The following is a 14,773-nucleotide window of genomic DNA, read 5'->3' as shown; positions in this document are numbered from 1 at the left end:
ACTGTCACTCCTGATCTGTTTTCACTTCAGCTAAACCTCAGCCTCGATTACGATCAAGGAGAGCCGTGCTTTCCTCTCTCCTTCTCCCTGTGGTAGGTCCTCTATAACCTCGAGTCCAAACACTCAGCCAAGCACACGAGGATGAAACCTGTACACGTACTGAGCATGGGACCAGAGCTGCGGGGAGGGTGCCACGACCACCCCCATCCCCAAATCTGGCCCCAGAGGAGCAGGTCTGATGACCTGACACCATTTACTCACATAGCAAAGCCTGAATAAAATAGAAGAAGACAGATGTGTGTGCGTGCACAGCCGCAGCACCAGGATGGGTGCAACGAGTGAGAAGCGTTAGAGCGTGCTGCAGGGACGGGCAGTGCTCCCCACAGGGCTGGTGTTGGGCTGGGGCTCATTCTCGTGCACCCAGAGACATGGTACCTACCCCCCTTCCCTGCTGCAAACCCCATTCCCCAAAACTACTTTATTTCTTTTCCTCTTTCATCCTGGTCAGTATTTCCCCCCCCCCAACAGTGTGTTTTCTTCAGAAGAAAATGTCCTTAAATTCAACGAGAATAAAAGAACATCTCTGATGTTTACTACCCTAGAGGAAAGACATCAAAACGTGCCTTTATATCTGGAAATACTAAAATTGTTTGCACAAATTAATCCTTAAGAGAGAGGGAAAGAACTGAGATTAAGAGTTTCAAAAATACGACTGAATTATTTTGGAATTGAAGACGAAAGCCTGAATATGATACAAAACCACGACTTTTCAGGGGTTGGTTTCTGTATCAAAATGCAAGCTATAGCATCTGCCTTTGCATCTGTCAAAACAAAGGTCAATCATTTTATGGAAACCTAAACACATTGCCCTTCATCCATTCGCTTTATTCTGAGCCAGACGTGACTCCCCAGTAATAAGATGGATTTCTCTAATATGATTCGCATTAAAATGACATTATCCCAGAAAACTCAAATTACAAGACAAACATATCTGAAAATATTTTCCCTTCATAATGAGGATGTGATATTTCGGGATTGATTTAACAGCATTTCAGCCTTCCCTAACCTCTGAAACTAATAACTCACTTTTATACTCACAAAGAAACCAAATAAAATGCCACTGGAAAGAAAATAAAGCAAAGGCATCAGAAAATGTAGCGGCCATGGGGAAGACGGTTACCCAAAGAATAGCAGGGAGCCATTATAAAAGGCATTCCTCTCCTCAAATAAAATTTCTGCCCATTTCCTCTGCGCGAGAGCAAAAATTAATGGAAACGTAACCAAAATGCAGAAATCAAATCAAACAGGCTATGGGCTTCTATTGCACGGACAGACCCAGGTGTGATGAGCATCGATGTTATTCTAGCCCCCGTTTCTTTGGGTTGGTGTGATTCTGGCTGTCCCCACACATCCACCAGCAGCACTGTCTGCAGCTCGCACCGTGCCTCACACAAATCCATAGCAGATGGATACCCCAGCTAACGCGGAGATGGGCGCTTCCCGACCCGGTGGTTGTTAGCATTGGCTACAATACGCAGGTAAAGTTACTCTTTATTTTCATAAAATCCACACTGCAGCAAAGAATGGCAATTCTGCAAGACCAGATAGTTGGAGGAGCAGCCGTTCACTGGAGCTGACGACCTATTGCTCCCGTAATCCCACCTCCGTCCAACACGGACTTCTATTTTCTCTACTCAATACGTGCACTTGAGAAGGCTCTTAAATGTTCAGAGCTCTTTTAGCCCCCACTGGAGCCCTGTATTCAACTCGCTTCCCAACTCTTCACTAATCATAGAATCACAAGGTTGGAAAGGACCTACAAGACCGTCTAGTCCAACAATCCTCCTATCACCACCACTACCACTAGGCTACTAAACCATATCTCGTAGCACCGCATCAATTTTCATCTGAAGGAGAAGTTGCACGCGGCAGGTGGTCTTGCACCAACACAATCTTTTAAATCTCCTTACCTTCCCCAAAGAGCCGCTTTCGTGCCGATTTCGCGTGATGGGGTCTGTGCAGATGGCCACTCTTTTCACGTTTGGAAAGGATGAAAAATGCTATGGGGAAAAAAATCCCAGTGATCTTTTGCTGTACAGCGCGGAGGGCTCCCAACCTCATTGGCCCTGGGATGGCAACCACGTGGCATGGGACAGAGAGCACGTGACCTATTTTCTCCCAAATCCCTTGGTTTGCTGTAAAGAGGGATGCACCCACCACTGATGTTTTTGTCATTTCAGTGGGCTCTGATTATTTTTTTTTTTTTTCATCCTTTTTTTTTAAAGGCCACTGAGCAAATCGGGTTGCCTCGAGGCGATGAGAACAAACCAGCCAATGCTATCAACATGAAGGGGAAAGAGCTTCTGCTACGAAATGAGCGCTGGGGCTCTGTACATGGGGAAATTTAGAGCCATTTGGCCAGGGTATCAGCCAGGGATGGAACCTGCGGGAGGGAGGAGCGTGTTCAGCAGCACACATTTAGCTGCTGGCGCCAGCTGAGTTAGAACAGGCAGCTTGCAGCAAGCAGCAGTGATGGAGGGACCCGGCTGGAACACTGACTGCAGCCCCCAGATCTCAACTGGTACACCCTCTCTATGAGCCTCCGAGGAAGGGAATGCATGGTAAGCACCGCACGGCCAAATAAGGAGCATCTCGTGTCCCCACACTGCTTTGGACCCTTCTGCGGCTGTTCACATCCTCCAGTGCCCTCCTTTCAACCAGCCACTCCAAGAGCCAACAGATCTCCTGCCTTGGAAGAAGAAGGGCAGCTGAAACAGCTGTTGTGGAAGAAGGACCAAGATGTCTGGTGTCTTATAGATGAAGTGCAGTATGCTCCAAGTTGAGCACCATTTGTTCCCAAAACTGCGTTGCTAAGCCAAAGGCTCAAAGAACATGTCAAAGTCACCTCCATAAACACCTGCTCACCCCAAAAAAACATCCCAATCACATCCAAGCCAGCTGTAGTCCATGGGTTAAGCATCTCCTGGCTTTCTCCCCTCAACTGCCAGTCCTGGTGGCCTTGCATGTCCAGGCTCCAAAGAGAATGTGAGCTCTGAAGTAGCTGACAGAACTTGGTCCTTAATTCTGGGTGACTGGAGAAGAGTTCACTTTGCTTCTAGGTTTTGGATTCCTTCTGTTTAAGGTAAATAGAGCTCTTCTGTACCAGCTCAACGGAGCAAAAACGCTCCTTCTGAGGAGGAGAAAATGAATTCTTGGAGACATCCTGTTGTTCTTATGGGCTCAAGCCCAGAGTTTAGACCAGTCAGCAGCTGCATTTGCTGGCAACACCAACCGCTCTCAGCAAATCCCTCAGCTACACCACTCTATGCTGATGATACACCTTTTCATCATCCCTGCAAATGGAAACCCTTGGGCAAATCCTCCTCTGGCATCAGTTTTAGTGATGTTGCTTCTGCGAGGCAGCTGTCCCAAAACACTCCATTACCTGAGGGCTCCAGACTTCGTTATCTAAGGTTAATATCTAAGGCTCCTTGAAAGCTGGCTGAGATCAGGGGCTTTGGTGATGAAGCCATGTCATCTTGGTGTCACCATGATATTCCCCCAAGCTGCTGGTCCTTCACCCAGGCTGTTCCCCACCCAAAGCTCTACACAGGGATGTCAGGCACTTCTGCAGGGGCAGCACCATCCACATATCTCATTCCTTCCCAAGATATGGATAACACCGCAGTGAGATCAGAGACAGAAATACAGCCATAAAATACACCACAGAAGTGCAGTGAGATCCTATCCAAGTTGGAGGCCACACTTCTCCAACCAAACTCTGGGGCATATTCTTTCAACAAATGAGATAAAGGGATAACCTTGCTTACCGTTGCGTGCTGGAATGCAAAGGACTCAGCACAGTGCAGTCAGCTTAACACTTTCCCTCCCTCCTAGCCCTGCAGTGTTCCTCTGCAGCCCCTGAACCCTTCACAGCAGTGCCTAGCCACATCTGGCCCCTGAGTAATCTGCCGAATAATTATATAATAGGGGGCAGGCAGAGAAATGATTTTAGGCTGCTCCGCCGATAGAAAGCAAGCTGGATTAAAAGATCAGAACAAGCAATACGTAGATTAAAATGGTTTGTTGTTTTCAGCTGCAGGAAATCCATGGCTAAAGCAAGGAAGATGCTGAGGGAAGACAAAAAAAAAAAAAGTTCAAGGTTTCCAAGCCATGCTCAGGTTTTGTTTTATTCCTCAATGGGGCAAATGAAGCAAGACGTGGGCATTGCCCCTCATAGCCTCAGGCACCCCATAGCCTTGTGCCCAATGATGAGGGCAGAGCAGGCTCCTGCATGCTGTCCCCCTGTCCCCCAGCAAGGTCAGCTGCACGGTGCCACGCCAGCCTGCTCTGACGGATGGCTTTTGAAAGGCGTGAAGGGGAGGCAGAGAAAAAGCAGCAGGAGAGGGGCACAGCGCTGATCAGCCGCAGCCCGGATCGATGCCGTTAGCTCCTCCTGTTCACCTTCAAGTTCAGATTAAGCAGAAGGGTCAAAATGGGAAATCGTTAGCTGTTGGTCAGCTTTGTGCCAGCACAGACATGCAACACAAGCACCTTACCTGCCCTGGAGTAAAACTGCCTGGGCACAAGGCGGAACAGCAGCTATTTCCCAGGCTAACTGATCCCCCCCAAAAGTCCTTTTTCAGGTTTCCCCTGTACACTGTTTTGCTATAGTACAGGCATCCACAGGATCACCTCTGAATGTAAAAAATGGAAGGACATTGGCAGGCGTGCTCAAGCTTACATGCACAAACATCCCCCAGTTCTAACCTGGTGTTCCAATGAGTGCCATGGGGCAAGATGTCCAAGATGCAGCCATGAGGAAGTGTTTAAAAGAAAGCACGCCTTGCCTCACCTCTGGGGCCAGGAGCTGCAAATGCACAGAGCTGGGCACTGGGCTCCTGTTCCGCCGGGGGACACAGCAGAGGGCAGGGATACAGCCCTGAGAGAGGGGATGGCACTTCTGTCAGGGAGCGTGGGAAGGCAGAGGAAGCAGGCTGGAGACCTGCCTGGAGGAGGTGGGAGCTGCGAGATGTCACAATGCTCATCCAAATGGTGCTTTAATAATTGCTTATTGCAGAAAAAAACGTCTTCACTTAAGCCAGGGGATAAAACGCAACATGCCAGACAGAGCAGGGTCATGGGAGTTTGTGGGAGGACAGTTTGGGGTTGTGGTCCTGGGTCAGACACACAGTCCCCCAGCAGGGACATGCCTCGGTTTTCCTCAGAGCTGGCCGTGGGGAGCCCTTTCCTGAGACCCATAGGGGTCTGCCAGCAGAGCCTTCCTCACAGCTCCCCAAAGCTCATCCTTCCCTGAGCATACAGCCTTCGAGCCTCTGGAGCTTCCCCTCCCCAGTCCCACCACAGATGGATGTGCTCACAAGAGGCTGCGTGCAGCACACACAGCTGCAGCTCATGACAGCAGAACCCCAGGAGACGTGCACCAACTGAGGCACCGTGACCTTGGTGCAGCCCCATAGAACCATAGAATCATTTGCACAGGAAGGGAGAGAGATGGCTCTGCCGGTCACTATAACATTCCTGCTTTTACAGGGCCATCTTCTCACAAAGAGTCGCACATCCTCCTCCTCACTAATGGAAAAATGTTGCCCTGCCTTCTATTATGCGATAGTCGATGCCTGGGACAGCATGACAGCCTCAGGCCACAGCAGATCTATTTTAGTAACAAAAGCAGAGAGGCTGATGAACACGACCCCATCTCTGCTCATCCCAGCTTGGCTCTTTTGCTGGTTTTATAGGACTCCTGTGACCAGCACGGCAGAAGGTGAGCGACCAAGTGTGACAGGGGCAGAGGCGACGGGAGCTGGAGAAGGACCAAGCTTGCCTTACCTCTCCCTGTAGGCTGGCCTCGAGCTCCAGAGCGATTCCTCAGAGCGCCGGGGTCCACCAGGGAGGAGCATGCTGAGCGCAGAGCAGGAGCCTGCAGAGCTGGGTACAGGGCTGAAGGTTGATCCCTTGTCTTTCCCAACATCCCTCAGCCCCACTTCACTTGCTGGAGGTGGAAAGGTCCCTGTAAGCCCCGTGTTCCCTTTCATGCTGGGGATCCCTGCTGGCAGAGCTGAGCCTTTGCTGGAGAGGTGGTCTGCTGTGGTTGCTTTGAAACACTGGGGAAAGCCAACTTCATTGAGAAATAAAGTACGCTTTGGGTCATCCCCCCTCCTCTTTCTTCACAGGACTCAGCTAAGGGTTACACCACAATGGCACCTGGGAGCATTGCTATCAGGTTGTTTATGGGCACACTTCCCTCCAGACTCGGATTTGGGGAGGTTCTGCCCCAGCAGCCACCAACCAGAGCCATCAGAAGGGTGGGACAGGGCAGGGCCTCAGCCAGGGCCCAGCAGTGAGGCTGTGATCTGTCTCAGGGGGGTCATGGCTCTGCTTCAGCAACGGCAGCATTCCTACACATTTTGGTGACATGGGCACAGGGTTATTTTTATTGCTTTATTTTTGTTGCTGCTCCCAATAAGCTAACTGGGGCATGCATTACCCGTCAATACAATCAATCAAGCAGCCGGAGCAGTTAATAAGCTGAGTGCCAGAGGGCAGGAAAACCTCTCCATTGCCCAAAATACTCTTCAAGCAGTGGGATGGGTGAGCTGTGGTTCCTCCTCATCGCAGCTTCAAACACACCAGGGCAGCTCCTGCTTGTAAGTGGAGACTGCACCTGTGCCAGACCTTTCCTGCAGTGAATGTTGGCTTTCCACCCCAATATCCAGATTGGTCTCTGTTCAGCATCCCTGCCCTCCAAGGCCAACTGGAAGTACAATCATTTTTAAATCCCACTGTCAAAAGATGGTAGCATCCTTTTCCTATGCGCTCCCAGAAGATGGGGGAAAAAAAGGATCTAAATGAATCACCGAAACAAAAGAAAGGATGGAAAACATAAGCAAAGGCTTGCAAGCAGCATTAGTAGTGAGACTCACCTTTGGGGGGCCAGGGGCAGAGGGCTGGGGTCAGCAGCACAGGCGGCAGGGGGAGACCTGGAAGAGAGTGTGACACCTGGGCACTCTGGGCACCCACTGGAGCATCCTTCTGGCACCAGGAATAAAACAGCCTCGAGCAGGGGGTCCTTGGCAGGTGTTTGTTTTGCTGGTCACCACTGAGAAGAAAAAACAAACAAACAAACAAACAACAATAAAGCTCAGATGCTGCTGCATGTCGAACTCCCACGTAGGTCAAATCCCTAGTTTCCAGGCATTCACTCTTGGTTACAAGCCCATACCCTTTTACAAACCCCAAACCACAGCTGTTTTTCTGCAAGATGTCAGCTCCCGACCAGCTGAAGTTTTGGTGCAGAAAGGTGAAGTTCTGGACAGAGCCAGCAGGGCCAGGCCGTGAGCAGCATGCTGATGGGTTTCCCCACTGCACAACACCACCCCCAAGCACAGCTCCAGTTCACCAAAATGCACGTGAGCTGAAGGACTCAGACCCTGGAAGGAAAAAGGGCTGCAAGGAACACTTCGCAATGCAGATGCGTGGAGAGGAGCCTGCTTCTGAGAATATTGCTACTTAGGTCTTGCATGTTTCCCCAGTAAGCATTTATGGCACATGTTGGAAGGCTTTTTTTAAACATTTTGGGGAGAAAGTCTGCTGGGAATTCACAAAAAAGAAAAGCTTTATTTGTCCTCCAGATCCCAGTTTTGAGCTTATCCCAAGCATCCAGGAAATGCATCACTAATAACCTTGTCAGCAGATTTCTAAATTAAATATTAGTCAATCTTCCAGAAGCTCTGCTTCTTATTACATGCATCACAGTCCTTCTGCCCATACACTAACAGCCTGCCAAGCACAACAAGCAGCAGCCACGGCAGGATCTGGCTCATCTGTGGACAATGCAAGTCAGTGGTTGTATTAAAAGGCCACATACAGACAAGTGATTTTTTTGTCTGCTTGTGGATCTTCACCGCCATCTCCCCGATCCTCTCTCCATGGTGGCTAAAGCCACTGCACCTTGTCATTTTTCCTTTTTCTGGTTGATTCTCTCCAGCAAAAAACTCAATGGTGCAATGAGAAAGACATCAGGAAATGATGCAAATGCAAAAAGTGATGTTTTCTTGCCAAATCCCAGCAAAGCACACCTATTGCTCCCACACAAAAGCATCCTGAGGATGCAATCAATACCAGCTTGGCAGCGCCATTTCCTTGCTCGATGCCACTTACGTGCTGAAGACCTTGGCCATTGCCAAGTGCCACCACTCCCTGCCAGCCTCATGGCATACAGAACACACTAGCTCACACACTGCCCTGCCACTCTGCTCAGCCATGGGTGGGCTACTTCTGGCTCACCCATCAGCACACATAGGGAACCTTTTACAGAAGGATGCCAAAAGGAAGCTTGCTCAGGCAAAAAGAGATCTTCAGGGATCTAGCGTCGAGTCTCCCTACTTCTGCACCTAATCATGGCTGGAAATGCAGAAGCAGCTCCTCTGCATATTGTCCTAAGGCACAGCCCCAAATGCCAGCAGGCATGACCATGACCATGACCATGACCATGACCATGACCATGACCATGACCATGACCATGACCATGACCATGACCATGACCATGACCATGACCATGACCATGACCATGACCATGACCATGACCATGACCATGACCATGACCATGACCATTGCTCCAGCACCCAGCCTGCCTCTTCTGCCAACTGTAAGTACCACTATTTAAAGACTAACACAAGCTGCCTGCACAGGTGCCCTGAGCAAAAATCAGCCAATTAAGCTTGATGTTAACTTCTCCTCATCTGTGAGCACTTTGCACTTCTCCTGCTGCTTGTTTGGTTTATGTTTTGTGCATGGGGTCCAAGGGAGGCTCATGCTTTGCTGCAGATCCCAGGGAAACTGAAGACCTTGAAAAAAAGGCAGTGTGTAGCTGGCAGGGAGTGCTCTAGCAGGATTGCAGTGCTCTCCCTAACACCTGAGCTGCAGTGTATTCTCACAGAGGACTGGTCCTGCTGTGTGCCTGTGAGGAGCTGCATTGGGTGAGACGCAGCAGCACTGGGGGGATCTGCTGGGTTCTGCTGCTTGGCTTCCCAGTGCAACTGCTGATCGCAAAAGGGAGAGAACGATCCTCCCCTGACCTGTGTTCCCATCATCTGACTCTCTGTGTATTTTACACAGACAGAGGCAATGATTTTAATGTTCCAGTGAACAAGCTGTCGGGACGCATTAGCCTCAGCTGGCAGGCTGCAGAGATGGCTTCTCCTCCCAGGCGCTGCCCAGCGAGGAACTAAGACGTGAGCGCATGCGTGCCAATGGTGCCCATTATCCTCCAGCCCTTAATGAAGCCTCCTTGGGAGCCCTGCTCCTCAGGAGGGGAGGGGAGGTTGAGGGAGGAAGGTGAGTGTCTTGGCTGCGGGGCAGGCAGGGTGGGCAGGGAGGCAGCCGCCGCCTGATGTGATGGGAACTGAGCGCTCCGGAGCCGTCAGAGCCGCGGCAGCGATGAGCTGAGAAAAGCCATGAGCTACATGAGCTGAGCTGACATCTGCCCCCTGGGCAGGTGCCTAATGAGCAGAGACATTGTCCATTTGGGAAGAGGACAGGAAGGTAGAAAGCTTCCTAGCTGACACCTGGTGGCCTCCGTCCGTGCTCCTGGTAGAAGGGTGGGGGACAGGGGGCAAAGGCAGGGGGGCAGCGCCTGGGAAATGGGTGGGGGGCACGTCTCACCCCCTGGAGCTCCCTTCTTTGGAATGTTCTGCTTCACTACCGAGTGGGAAGTGAAACCGCTGCTTCCCAAGCACGGCCCCGCTGGCTGCATCCTCACAGCCCAGTACAGCCCTGCACCTGCTGAAATGCACTGGCATGGGGAGAGGTGCCAGGAGCAGCGGTGTGCTGGCCTGCTCTGCGCTCCATGTCCTGCATCCCCCTGCAGCGCATCAGTGCTGCAGCACGTGGGAGTGGGATGGTACAGCCCCGGCAGCATCGTCACCCCCCCCGACGCTTCCACAAACCCAGTTCAGTCAGTCTCTATAAATCCAGTGAGCCCACTTGTCACAAGCTCTCCTCCAGTTTACCTCCAGCCTCTGTGCTTACCCACCACCTTCACCAGTGCCTGGTGACGAGATGGGAGTGATGGAGCGGGAGAGGGGAGAGCCTTCACCTCCAGAAACAAAAGCACTTACGAGCCAGACAACTCCCAGTTTACCCCCAGAGCCCTGCCAGGCACTGTGGGTCCGCCTACCATGCCTGTTTCCTGCCCCTCATGCAGAGGATGCTTTCCTCCCCGCCGCCCATTAGTTCCTCCAAGGCTGAGGGGGTTTTATCAGGCAGCTACCTCCCTGAGACCCCCCAGCAGCCATCTGCATCCTCGGGGCTAACAAAAACGTAAAATGCAGAGCACTGCTGGACATCTTGGGGGGAAAAAAATAAAAAATAAAAGCCACAAGGTGCAAAAACTCATGCAAGGCCACACACGAGGTCAGGCTGGGAGCAGTGTCCCTGGAGCCACACTGGCAGAATCACAATCATAGGGGCTGGAAGAGACCTCTGGAGATCCCCCAGTCCAAAGACCTGCTAAAGCGCCTTCTCTAAGGCAGATCACACAGGAAGCACCCATGTTTTAGATATCTGTGGAGAAGAAGATTCCAGATTTCTCCAGGCTGCACAGCCCCAGCTCCCACAGCCTGTCCTCATGCAGGTGCTCCAAACCCCGACCATCTTTGTGGCCCACCGCTGGATTCTCTCCAGCTGTTCCCTGTCTGCCTTGAACTGGGGAGCCCAGACCTGGACACAGCCTTCTAAATGTGGCCTCACCAGGGCACAGCAGACAGGAGGATCACCTCCCTCAACCTGCTGGCCATGCTCTCTGTAAAGCACCCCGTGGCACCATTGTGCTCCCACTGTTGGGGTTGCAGCAGCAAGGTGCCAGTGGGTGCTGCAAAGCCGTGGGGCAAACTCTGGAGTGGGGACAGCCACCAGGCCCCTCCCCAACACTGACAGCCCCACTGGGCTGGAGCAGATGGAGCAGCCACAAATCCCTGTAAGCCAGGGAAGGGAACTAATCTCTCAGAGGACAAAGCAGTTGGCAAGAGGCATGCTTGATGTTTCACTTCCTCCTCCCTGCTCAGCCCAGCAGCAGTTTTCAGAGAAATGTGAACCAAAAAACAAATTCAGATCCCTCCTTGGTGCTTCTGCCTTTTTTTTTTTTGCCTTCCATCCTTTCTGCTGCTGCTGCTGCTGCTTGTTTGGGAGCCAGACTTCTAGTGCTGAGCCCACACATAGTGAAATACCATGGGAGAGGGATGGGGCAGGAGATGAGCTACGAGTCACCCTGTGAGCACCACTGCCACCAAATCTGTGCTTCATATTCCTCACTAACCTGATTTGCTCTGGCTCAGGGGACAGGGATGATCCCAGCATCGAGTAAGGGACAAGACACCACATCCATCATAGCTCGGCTGGGATATTTGTCACACTGCTCCTTCCGCCCTGCCTCAGAGGTGCAGCCTGCCCCCAGAGCCACCAAGCGTCCAAAACAGCCGCATCTTCCCCAGAGCTGACAGATGTCATAAATGTCAGCAGTGTGCCTGCTTGGTGTTGGCACCGCGGCTTCCCAAGCTGTCTGCCTGACTCAAGGTGTGCTGCGTGCTCTCCTCCCTACAGCTCCCCAAAATGTTGCCTTCGTGCCTTTAAGCAGCGAATTGTTCCTGCGTTTGGACAAAGGACAGAGTCATGGGGTGATCTGGGCTGTGAGCACCTCTGAGCCCTGCTCTGAGCAGGGTGATGCCAGGCTGGGTCCAGTTGGAATCATTGCACACTGAAAACTCTGTGGCAATTCATGGAATCATAGAACAGCCTGGGATGAAAAGAGCCACAATGCTCATCTAGTTTCAATTCCCCTGCTGTGTGCAGGTCACCAACCAGCAGATCAGGCTGCCCAGAGCCACATCCAGACTGGCCTTGAATGCCTGCAGGGATGGGGCATCCACATGGATTCATGGAATCACAGAATCATTTAGGCTGGAAAAGACCCCTAAGACCATCAAGTCCAACCAAATCCTGAGCACAGGAATGCTGGCAATGAAGCTGAATGAGAGCAATTGTCCCAGAAACACATAAAAAATAGGCAAATTTCGGTTTAGAACACATTTCCTCCAGGCTGCAGAGATGCAGGTAACGTGGGCAGCTCCCATCTCATCTCAGCCCATCACCCAGCCAGATGTCAGCCCTGCTGCAGCCGGCGACAGCGCTAGGTGGCAACCCCGCACCGCCGAGCAGCCTCGCTGCGCCTGAGCCGAAGCTCATCCGTCCCTTTCCGGTAATTAGGGACAAGGTAGGGCTTCGGTCGTTCCCCCCTTTCTGAAATCTCAGTCTGTTTTCTTCTCCAGCAGAGCCAGCCCTTTGTGCTCCTTGCCACCACGGGTATTCTTCCAAACCCTTCTATAAATTCTTCCAGAAATTTTTTTTCACGTTCGTTCTTCATCCTGTTAATTCTTCTGCCACTTCTCAGAGCTCTCACCTTGAGCATTTTGGGAGCACAACGGGCTGGCTTGACTCTGCAACACTTTAAAGCCGTCCGGGCTCAAGCCCAGCGGTGCAGTGACAGGGACTTTGCCATCAATCAATCCTCTTCCCGTTAAGACATCACCAGCGTCACCAGGACGGGCACGGAGCAGCTCCCATCGGCCTCCCCTGTGCTCCCCGCTTCCTCCCGGTGCCGGGCCCCAGCACGGCAAGGTGCGGTGGCACATCTGGTGGCACGGGGAGATCCGCGGCACAGCCTGGAGCAGCCGGTGCCCTGCGGACGGATGCGTGGAGAGTCCAGATCTTCGCCTCCAGATCCCCGCACGGATCCCCCGCCGTCATTCCCGAGGGATGGATCCCTCCCATCTGCAGGAGGGTTGGGCGCTGCGCCTCGAAATGCAGCAGGCGTGTGTGTTTTCAGGAAGCCGCCACCTTGCGCTGGCGGAAGTCAGCACCACAGGTTTGCCCCTTGGAGGCTGGGGAGGGTGAGTCATCCTCCAGCCTCTGCCCCTGAATCCCAGCCAAGGCATAAAAGCTTTTACCGCAGCCAGACACAAAACAGCCATCAGCAAGACACCAGAGCCCGGCTCTGGGCTGAACTACTTCCAGGGAGGTGACAACACCAGGATGCTGTCACCGCCAGCTTGACTGGCCACCGGGGCTGCCCGCATCCTGGCCATGTGGCCGTGGTGTGGTTGGGACCGGGGTAAGGACACTGCCGCCCTCGGGAGGTGACACACACACCTGGCTCCTTAAAGGAGCAGTTTTCCGTGATAAAAGAGGGATGAGAGCATCCATTTGTGGCCACATAGATGGTCGTGGGGATCTCTGTGGGGGGATGGAAGGGGGGAGAAAGCTCTGCAGCACTGAGGGCACAGCTACTGTGCTGGTGGGAGCACGCTTCAGCTCCAAAATGTGCCCGTGCTCTCCCGCATCCTTTGCACAGCCCAGAGACAGAAGCTGGGGTACCCATGCACAGTCACCAGACAGATCTGGGCTGGAGGCCCCTGACACAGCCCTGAAAGCCGAGCATCTTCCAACCCACTCCAGTGGCACAGGTTTTGGCACCCGTTTTGGCACCTGCTAGGGACAGCTCTGTATCATGCATCAGAGCTGCACCTTCACAATATAAAAGCAGGTTGGAAATGGATTTTCCCATCGCATCCACCCAAAGGCTGCAATGGAAACAATCCTAGAAAGCGTGGATGAGATTCTGGGAGCGTTCCTTACCTCCCATCCCTAGGGCTACAGCCAGGCACAGCTCTACATGGGGTGCTGCTGCCCACGCCCTAGGGGACCCCTGCCCAACTGCCCCTGCCAGAGGGGATGCACCACAACACAGCGCTCTGCGCCATTCCCGGGGGGCCATGCAGCAACCGTGCTAGGGTGGGGATGCTCCGCAGTGCTGCAGCCATGGTAGGAAGCAGGATGCCTGAATGCTTGGAGACACGGGCTCCAAAGTACCAGGGCCTCCCTCGCCTGCGGTCACTGAGGATGGGGGGGACATTCACCTGGCTGTGGGTGCAGCCATGAGTTTGCTTGGTGGGTGCTAGGAGGGCCAGAGATAAAGGGCTCAGACACCACCACTGACGCAGCACATGGCGCATGCAGGACCCCACAGGGGCTCGCACCCCAAAGGCAGTGCCCAAGGCTCACCCACCCATGCCACATCCCTGCCATCGCTCATCTCAGGGCCTGAGCTGCTCCCACCCGTGCAACTTGGGGATGGGGACACGGGGGCAGCGCTTCGGGTCTCTCTGTCACCATCCAAGCAGGGATGGCATCCCATGACGGGATGGGACCAGGGACACCAAATTCCTAGCAGTGCAGGAGGTGGCACAGCCCCGGGAGAGGCACAGCAGGGTGTGAACAGCTCTGGGGGCTGCCTCTCCCTCCCTCCCTGCCTCGCCGGGGGAAACGCGCCCGGACCCTCCCAAAGAGAATAAAGTCCCAGGAAAGAAAAATCCTACCTGCCTCTGATGGGCGGATGGACGGAAGGGCTCTGCAAAGGCGCGGAAGGACGGGGCAGGGGCAGGGGGTCGGGGAGGAAGGAGAGGGGCAGAGCGGGGAGGGGAGGCCGGGGGCGGAGGGGGAGGCGGCAGGGCGCGGCGGGGCTGGCTCCGAGGCGGCGGCAGCCGGAGCTGTGCGTCCTGCCCGGCCCCGCAGGCCCTGCCCACCCCGCCGAGCTGAGCCCACCCCGTCCTCATCCTCACCCTCATCCTCCCGTTGCCGCCCTCAGCACCTGGGGACCGCCACCGGCAACACCGCGAAGTGACAGCCCTTGGTTTTCGGG

The 14,773-nt window shown here is 53.4% G+C and overlaps 1 protein-coding gene across 12 annotated transcripts in view; it reads right to left on the bottom strand.

The window, feature by feature from the left end:
• PCBP3 (poly(rC) binding protein 3) overlaps window positions 1–5,948 on the bottom strand; it is a 37,893-nt gene extending 31,945 nt beyond the window's left edge. For 11 of the 12 annotated variants that reach the window (XM_052674762.1, XM_052674753.1, XM_052674758.1 and 8 more), the window contains exons 1-2: window positions 5,851–5,948; window positions 1,971–2,060 (exon numbers count right to left, since the gene is read on the bottom strand). The gene's annotated coding sequence lies outside the window, so the exon portion shown is untranslated. The remainder of the gene's footprint in view (window positions 1–1,970; window positions 2,061–5,850) is intronic. The other variant, XM_052674754.1, reaches the window with a different exon arrangement.
• Window positions 5,949–14,773: the final 8,825 nt, after the last annotated feature.

The sequence above is a fragment of the Tympanuchus pallidicinctus genome, unplaced genomic scaffold (genome assembly GCF_026119805.1).
Source record: "Tympanuchus pallidicinctus isolate F22 unplaced genomic scaffold, pur_lepc_1.0 scaffold15, whole genome shotgun sequence".
NCBI lineage: Eukaryota > Metazoa > Chordata > Aves > Galliformes > Phasianidae > Tympanuchus > Tympanuchus pallidicinctus.
Note: the sequence above shows the minus strand (reverse complement) of the source record. Positions and strands in the feature narration are given on the sequence as shown.